This window comes from Triplophysa rosa, linkage group LG7 (genome assembly GCF_024868665.1).
Source record: "Triplophysa rosa linkage group LG7, Trosa_1v2, whole genome shotgun sequence".
Classification (NCBI taxonomy): domain Eukaryota; kingdom Metazoa; phylum Chordata; class Actinopteri; order Cypriniformes; family Nemacheilidae; genus Triplophysa; species Triplophysa rosa.
The window spans coordinates 1,474,999-1,481,210 of record NC_079896.1 but is presented as its reverse complement, the minus strand read 5'-3'; the positions used below and the strand labels follow the sequence as shown (position 1 = coordinate 1,481,210).

Genomic DNA, 6,212 nt, shown 5'->3' with positions numbered 1-6,212 from the left:
ATATAGATTTATCTAATGTAACATCCTTTTAAACGTAAAATCAATTGGAGAGAAAGCGCTGTGTCTAAAAATATAGGTAATCTGTATATAACATGAAATGTGGGCAAGTGCTAAAGAGTGCAAAATGTTTTAGCATAAATAATCACTTTCGAAAAATATGGTCAAAAATGAATGTTAAATTCAATTGAACTCAAATATGTATAATTATTATTTATTTAAACAAACTAGCCACGCCTCCCATACCCACACGACTCAAACTTCCAGCACTTTTTAACACTTACCCAGGAGGCAAGCACAGCCATTTCTTATTCGATACACATCACCTCCATTTGTAGAGTCAATTCTCACAAGCCTTTTCCATGTTTTCCAGTTGATTTTGAATTTAGAAGGATTGCTTATTTTGCAGTGTCTCATAAACCTCCTTGTCGGTTTATAAGCGTCTTGGCGTTGTACACAACACATCAGCATATGCAGGAGTTTCATGAAGCGTGCGAATCTGTTCTTCTGCTCTTATTCAGCGGACACTTTCTCCTCATCACCACAAGAGGCTCCGCGGGCTGCGCGCTGGAGACGCGCTCTCAGCTGGAGACAGAAAGGGACTCTCATCACTGCGCGGCGGCGGAGAGGAGCGCGGCGCATCGCACATTTGTCCCTCTCCATCGCACCGCATCCGTTCCCCTGGCTCACATCGCGCCGCACTGAGGATCGTACAGTTACAGAGGAACGGCACGAATTACGCGGACCTCAGTGCGTAAAATCCACATCCGAGGCGGCTTTATTTCGACTGCGCTTCAGGTAATGCCCGTCTTCATAAACTTGTCTCTAGGCGTGTATTTCCAACTCTTTGAATCTCATGTTGGCAGTGTGATGTGTTGAAATGTGTTCTTTGTGGAGATATTGTTAAGGCAGGTGATGGCGTTACGCGCATTTCAGAACGGATTTGTAACTTGTTGCCTGTAGTTTGTGTCAGAAACGATCCTCAATGCGGCTTTTTTGCGGCTTTATATGGATGTGTTTTTGTCCTCTTGGAAAGTTGACAAGAGTTGTCCAGGTATTTGAATGCACATGCATCATCATCTATTGATCATCAGTAAAATCTGCTGATATAGACAGAAAAAGACAGAATATTGCAGTGATGAATTTGGTTTAGGTTGCTGGATCAAATAAATGCCTTTCCGATAAGGACACTAATTCTACACTTGCAGTATACGCAGTAGCCTACCCTAAATATAAAAATATGTGAAAATGTGATACCTACCTAGACTTACACCTAAAGACTCACTGTATTTCTTTTCATCGAGTAAAGCATATTTGGAAGGTCACAGTGCTTTTTTTCAACACTGTAACTTGTGTAACATGACAATTATTTACTATCACTAATGTATTTAAACTTGAGAAATAATGTCCTGTAGGAGAATCAAGTAAACTTCTCTCTTAGTGTGCTTGTCTAATGGAGCTTTGACCCTTATTGACAGCAGTGGATAAGAAGACTTCCAAGAATTACTCAGATCAGCAAAACGTTGTATACCTCAATCTTTGTCTGATTTACGCCATGCTGTTGGAATTGTAGATAACTGTGCATTTAGTGAACATCGCATTTGAAATACTTTACAGATTCAGATTTTATATTTAGATTGTAGTGCATGCATCCGTGCATGAGATATTTCAGAGTTGACGCATGAACATTGATATTCATAAAATTAACTTCGTCATGGCGACACCGGTGCTTCTGTTTATAGTTCTGTGCTATCTTTGATTGACAGGTTGCTTGTGTAAAATTATTCCGGAAAGCAATGATCTTTTATCTCTAAATAAAGCTATGGCACACGGCGTGGGTTAAATTGCACGTGTCCACTGTTAGTTCATCGATATTGTGCAGAAAATCAGCATATTTCATGCATTTGAATTGCATCGGAATTGCCAAATAACTACAGTTTGCTCTGCGTGTTTACACAGCATCTTTATTTTGTAGTTACCGGTGAGGGCAAGACAGCTTTGACCGCCCGATTCTTATCCTTGTCGATAAGTCGACATCTCCAAAGGTTTCCTTCCTTCCTGAGCACAAACCTTTAATGTCTTGTACGCTACGTGTGTGGGGAAAAAAACTCGGGAGGCGGTGTGAAAGTTGACGGCTTTTCCTCCCCTCTCGGGTTTGAGAACCGTTGGCCGTTTGCCCTTGGTTGCACGCAGGCGACGTGTCAGTCCAATCCTCCCGCGTCTCACTGATCGCTGTCATTTACCCTGCTCTCCGTCGGGCCCCTTGGAGCCTGCTTTGAAACTCAATATCCAATCAGCCATTTGCATTATCCAATTAGGCGAGTGATCTATGTCCAGAGATGGCTTAAAGCATTGCACCCTGGGATTATCTGCCGCTAATGAAACCTGAGTTGCGTCGTTGCATGCCAGCTTGACTGTAATTGTCGCATTCATTTTTAATGCAGCCAACAATTATAAACAGAGCGTGGTGAATTATTGCCCGCTTTCATTCCACGGCTTTATTTATGTATTTGCGGTAGGGAATCGACAGTTATATGGCTCAGGGGGCCGGTCATGCGCAATATAATGTGACGTGCCATCGTAATGCACCTGAAGGAGCTTGTCAGCGCCAGACTTCTCCCGCATATTTTCCATATCGCCGCCAACATGCGAACTCACATAAACTAATGCGTTATAGATTCGCAGTGATTTATTTCTAGCGACCGTCCGCGTCGCCTTCAGGCTCTCAAACTGGGGCCACGGACACAAGCGCACACTTTGATAGATAGCGCGGGCGATGCGACGTGCGGCGGACAACGTTGATTACATTTTACTGAGTCTGAGAATAAACCTTAGCGCGGCGGGACGGGGAAGGCTGGGGGACGGTGATGTATGTTGCCAGAGGGCCGGTGCAGATGACAGATATGGGTTACAAATACGAGAGGTTTTATGACTCCTGGAGAGGTGTTTAATTGATCTCGGCCTGCGGTTGGCGTTCGGGGAGGTTCACACATGCTTTAGGTGGATCTGCTGCAGATCGTTGCTTAAATGATCAGCTCACACCTGCTCCGAGATTCAGTTGATGCCAAAGGCTCTCGACCTCCCGCGTTTCCGGTCTGAATGTGTGGGCTTTTCAGCCGGTTCATCCAGAGACAATGGATGCTTTCTCTGCCGTTTACTCAAGCGGAGCGACTACATAAATATGTGGATGTGCAGACACAAATTGTTGTTTTAAATCAGCATTTTGTCTCGTTTTCCATTGAAATTGTCCAAACATACTTTATGTCCATAATTCAAATAGCATTTTCTAAGAATATGCCTTGGATTATGTTAATCATAAACAAATCAAAATTTATGTTGAAAACGAATTGTAATTCAACTTAATTCAAGATATACTTTATTATCTTAAACTTAAGTAGTTAATATAATGTTTAGATCCTTTTTATGATTTTTGCATTTCAGCTGAGCCAAGCTTGAAGCACTTTTGTTACCGACAACATTGAATCTTTTCTTAAAAGTCATCCCCCCAAAACCCATTTAAAGGGACAGCTCACCCAAAAATAAAAATTCTGTCATCAATTATTCTCTCTCATCTGTTTGTAAATCTATATGTGACTCTTTCTTTAGTGAAACACTGAAGAAGATATTGTGATAAATGTCTCAGGGGTTTTGTGTTCATACAATGGAAGTCGATGGTGTTAAGTGTTGTTTGATTACCAACATTCTTCAAAATATCTTCTTTTGTGTTCTGTAGAAGAAAGAAAGTCAGACAGGTTTGAAATGACATGAGGATGAATAAATATTGAAAGAATTTTCATTTTTTGGGTGAACCAAAGCACATTCAATGAGATCATGTCAGGATTGGTGGAAAAGTGGACTTTCCAGATCAAAATGGAGATGGTTATTAGCAGATGGAAAAATATTATTAAAAATATCGCTATTTAGTCTTTTATATCCATTTGGCTTTGAAATATAGAATATAATACAAGCATGCAAATTTTTCTCACTGAGATGTCTCAGGTTTGTCTTTATTCTCTGGCTTCAGCGTGTCCGTCAGCAGTCAAGCGTGCGAATAGCAGAGGATCTAATTGAAAACTGTGTTTTTCAGGGAACCCATGCAGGTCAAGTGCCTTTTGCAAATGCATTTTTTTCAAGCACAGCAACAATAATTCAATAATTTTCTGTCCTTACGCTGTCATTCAATATTACTGTCACTCAAAACTCAGCCCGAGAGAATGAGATTTTATTTGAACACGGACCAAAAACTATCATGCAACAGAGCCCAGAAAGCATTGTGCATTCTTAATAATTCATGTTAAGCGTGTAGACGCGTGGCGAATACTTTTAAGACCTCTGCTGCGTTTCCTTTAAGAAGTCTGTGCGTGAAACGTTAAGCTTACGACGGTTCCGGTTCATTCAGTTTAAGCCATGAAATACTAAAGGATGGCGATGTTATGTGCAGTAATGTGCAGTCATTTTGCTCACATTGTAGTCTGCAATAATCCAAATTTAGATCTCAAACCACACTGTAGGTGATCTCAGATGTTATCTCAGGCTACACGTGAATACAGTGACAAATAAAAATGTGCAACAGCTTTGACTGACAGGCGAATTCATAAAAATGACCAAATGTGAAATTGACTCACATTTCACACTTTCACAGCGTGCTTTTATATTTTATTTCGGTGTTAGTCATCCAGTCGGATGTTACCATGGTAATTTAGCTTGGCTGCGCGTGTTGGCATTTGTAAGAGGGAGAAGCAGTAAATACATGTTAGATGTCTCTCAGGCCGTCTTTCATGAGGGCCGGTGTTGTGCCGAAAACACACTCCCCGCCAGATTATGCACCCCCTTCAATAACACGCTGTCCGATTGGCTAATTCTAACCCCTTCCCACACCCAATCCTAATCCTAACCCCTCCCCTAACACCTAATCCTCACCCTAACCATTGTGGGGGGGGGTGCATAATCTGGCAGGGAGTGTGTTTTCGGCACGACACCGGGACGATATATATATCGCCATTCACACGAATTATACCTGTTTAGGGCGATTCTGAAACCGCGAAGGCTTCGGTTCTGTGTTTTATGCACAGCTCTTCCGTGAACTACGGCTCTTTGATCAGTAGGAAGTACTGCTCGATCTAAAATCACTACGAGATTGAGATTGTCAAGAACACAAGAAGAGAGAAGGTATGAAAGTACTCGGATGTGTTCTCGATATCAAAGATACGGAACCCGCTGGAAGTCCCAGAAGTCACTGCGGCACACCTGCACTCACCCGCACACAATTTCCTTTAGTTAAATGGGCTGTGAACGGCATTTCACGTTAACTTTCAAATGTTTGTAGAAGCGTTTCACGCTTTGTGGTGCACAGGAGAACACGGGATCCCTAAAAGCTCTCGTATATCTGTGGTGGTTTGTGTCTTTCTCTCATAGTGCTTCTTCTCCATCCACTTCAAAAACTCGCCCACACCGTCCACCTGTTTTATATTTCAAACTTTATCTGTGGTCACTTCAGTATGAATGTCCGGTCAGTTCTAGCTACAGGCTGATCTCTGACCAGCGATAACCGATCTACACTCTGTGTTGAAAAGAGCCGGCAGGCCCGTTCCCCATCCGGTATTGTTTGGAAGCCTCAGGGCAGTGATTGTTGCTCTCTAACAGGTGATGAACGATCTTGAACTTTTCTCTTGGCCCGGACCGCAGCCCACGAGGATACACGAAGAAGCAATCCATTGATGAGTGAACATCCCATTGGCACTTGGCTTGCGGTAGCGGTGGAAGCGAAAGCTTGGATTCCAAACCAATGATTCATCTCATTGAGTTATTGGACATTGTTTACAGTACAGTACCTCGATCACGTGGGAGTATGAGAGCGGCCATTCATATTTAATTATGGCTGTTGCATATCCAACCCCAGTCTCTAGGAATGTGTTGTTGACTCGATGGAAGTTGTTCTTGTGGAATACTGTTGTTATTTGGCTCAGTTGATGTTTAATATAATAATGGCATTACTCATTATGTGAGTCAGCCGTTTCATCTGATCTTGGGTTTTTGCCGCCCAAAGCAAGATAATGATGGTGATGATCAAAACGATGGCAGGCTAATGTGGGTTTGTATGGACAGATCAGGTGGGTGTGAAGCTAAAAAGCTCATGCAGACTGACACGCTGCTCTAAGAGAGAGAGAGAGAGAGAGAGAGAGAGAGAGAGAGAGAGAGAGAGAGAGAGAGAGAGA

At 42.4% G+C, this 6,212-nt stretch overlaps 1 protein-coding gene across 1 annotated transcript in view; it reads left to right on the top strand.

The window, feature by feature from the left end:
• The first annotated feature begins 337 nt into the window (after positions 1-337).
• LOC130556948 (cadherin-22) overlaps positions 338-6,212 on the top strand; it is a 141,196-nt gene continuing 135,321 nt past the window's right edge. The window contains exon 1 of the mRNA XM_057338305.1: positions 338-795. The gene's annotated coding sequence lies outside the window, so the exon portion shown is untranslated. The remainder of the gene's footprint in view (positions 796-6,212) is intronic.